We start from the raw sequence: 3,120 nt of genomic DNA on the forward strand, positions 1-3,120 counted from the left end.
CCCAAAGTCATCAGTATATTCCCCAACGAGAGTTTGCTTGAGACCAACGCAAGTAAATTCAGCCTCTAAATTTCGCCAAAGTTCGCTTGAGACCGACGCAAGCAGACTTCCCCAGCAGTTTCTACCGACGTCCTGCTATTTTTAATATCTCTTGTTCCCCGCAGAGTTCGACCAAAGTTCCCTGTGATCCCTAATGCCTTCAGACACCAAGTTATCTTCAGATCAAAGATTTTTTTTTTTCCGAAGCGTCTTCAGTCCCGCTTCACCCAGGGGTATCTCAGGTATGATCTCTTCTTATGGCTGGCGAGCTTCCTTACGTAGTCTAATGGACTTTAAACGACCCTCCCCGGAAGTCGACAGACTCTAAAATGTTCCCGACGATAGGTCCTTGGCTCAGACCCCTTGAGCCGCCTCGCGTCGCCATAGTCGTCAGGTTGTAATCTTCGATTGACCTGATGGCTATACTTTGACTTTCGCCTTGTCCAAGCCTCAGTCAAAGTGGGGGCTCTGTAGACACCTCGTTTCTGCACCCCTCGCAAACCACCCGGTGATGATTGGGCCGCATGTTTGGTTCGCGGAACGATTTGTGACAATTCGTAAGATTATCGTCAAGTGATTGCTCAAATATTAATGTCAACCTCTTAGTTGTCATCTACGTCCTGATACGGTCGTTTTGGCAGTAATTAGAGTGCATTCGAGTCCGGGTCAAAAACCGTCTCCATTTTTCGATAGCTGTTAAATCCCGAGTCAGAATGTTCTGGAATGTTCCGGATAATTCTATTCCATATTTCTCAAATTTTATCTTTTGGCAAATAATATCCCGCAATATTCAAAAGATAATCGAATCAAATCCGTCCTACCATAACTTAAACACGGAAATCTTTCTTAAACAGGGAGGAAACCTCCTCGGGAACAGACGCACAGCAGTCTGCGCGCCTCTTCCAAGAGACGCAGTGGCTGCTGCGCCTCTTCCCAGGCCCTTCTTTGCATGATTTACGTATCTTTTTCATATCTTTCCGAGATTCACTTCCAAAGAGTCTCCGAAACCCTAAACCTCCGCGTGATTAGTATAAATAGGAGCTTTCGTTCCTCATATTTCTCACGCGAGTGTCCGCCCTTCTCTTCTCCCTTTGCATTCTAGACTTCGTTCTTACTAATTGGCGCCTACGTGCTTGAACCTTCGACCACGTAAGCTCGGATCCTTCCGGGTACCAGCCTCTCCGTTGCATGACCGACCAATTTGACCACTACACTCAATCAATCTAATTAATCAACTTGTTAAATCGTTTTCCTCTTTCGAGGGCATTCTTTCCTTACGTTCGCGTCGAGCATCACTAATCGATTTTCTTAGTTCATCTCGTTCCGTCAACATGTAAGTCTGAGGGTGTAATAATCCTTATTTTATTTATTGTTATTTATTTTATTGTAATCATCATTGTAAGATTCACGTCGAAAGTACCTCATTAAAACCGATTTCTAAAACCGTCTTTAAAACCTTTTTGCGGGTTTCCGGTGAGAGATGACGTCGAGAAAAGACGCGCAAATCGCTGCGCCTCTTGAAGGAGCGCAGACACTGCCGCGCCTCTTCGTGAGGCGCGCAGATTCGCTTCTTTTCTTCTTCCTCCGTCCTCTGTAATTCGTATCAAAATATTTCTTTTGTTTTGCTTCGTCTGTTAATTCGTTCATCATGATAGTATATTATTCACATGTAGGTTGTATATTATTCATTCACATGTTTTAATCATCATAAATCCGACTCAAATCCCTTATAATCAATATTTGCGGGTTTTTCGTCATTAAATTCAATCAGAGTTTTAGAAGTTCAATCTGTTCATATTGAGTTTCTGGGATTTATTGTTGATATATTTGCATCCTGTTTAGTTATTAATTCGTCATTCATCATGTTTAAGTAATTAGTTCGTTTAGTTAGTTTAATTAATTATTCATTAACATCGACCCTTCACATAATTAATCCGTTTGTTTCCGTCTCATCCATGTTTTACTGTTTTTATGACTTTAATCGCATGTAAATAATCCATTAATCACTTTCATCCGAGCAGATAATTTAATCAACCATTAAAATCACCAATTAACATTAACGGTTTGCAGTTCCGGCTTCACAGCCAGAACTCACCCTTGGAACAGACGCGGCAATCGCGCGCTCTTCCAAAGGGCGCATGCTCGCTGCGCGCTGTTCAGGGTGATTTCTGTCCCTGAACTCCTTTCTGCCTTGACGTAGTTTAATTAGTTTACGTATTAATTCAACTAATATTTGTAATATCGCTAATTTCAATTCGTTAATTAATTTCTTTTATTTCTTTTATTTATTTTATTCCTTTTTCTCAAATTATCCGTTTTAAAGGTATTTTCGATGTAAATCGCCTAATCCAATGTAATTAATGTAATTTTCATTATTGTATTTTATAATTATTTTTTTTCATCATTTGTGTGTTTCCACATATAATTGAACTTAAATCCTACTTCGACCAAATTGCATGATAAACTAATTGTTCACCGACTTAGTTCAATTCTCACATGCTAGGATTAATCTATGGATGTTGCATTGCATGCATATAGCCGACAGTATATCAAGTACGAATAACTTCCCTAATCATTAGTAGAGGCCGCTATCGAGGCGGGCGGGATTAGGTGTTCGATCAAAAGAGCTTCCTAATACGTACCCTCACCCCTTACTCCAGATCTCCGTGAGCACCCGTGTTCATTGGCATCCACGAGAGTCATTCTAGACATAGAATGCTAAGGGTAACGATTGCTTAGTGTTCATGTCATTACTTTGTGTCTTGACATGACACGAGGTATTCGAACGGTTCCAATTTCCCATAAAAATTGGTGGCGACTCCATACAAAATGCAAACGCTTGTCCCTCGTTTCTCAACCAAGCGCCCCCGTGGGCGGCCCGCTGTCCACAGAGACATATATCAATGTCAGGGCCCGGATGGATATTACAGCGTCGATTCCGCTCAAAGTGATCCGGCCTATGAGTACATCGTAGGCAGGCGTGCCGTCGATGACTACGAATTTAGACATAACGTTCTTGGTCGCACCTCCTCGCCGAACCTCACCAAACCGATTGACCCTGTGGGTACCAGGTCGGCCCCT

The sequence above is a fragment of the Silene latifolia genome, chromosome 2 (genome assembly GCF_048544455.1).
Source record: "Silene latifolia isolate original U9 population chromosome 2, ASM4854445v1, whole genome shotgun sequence".
Classification (NCBI taxonomy): Eukaryota; Viridiplantae; Streptophyta; class Magnoliopsida; order Caryophyllales; family Caryophyllaceae; genus Silene; species Silene latifolia.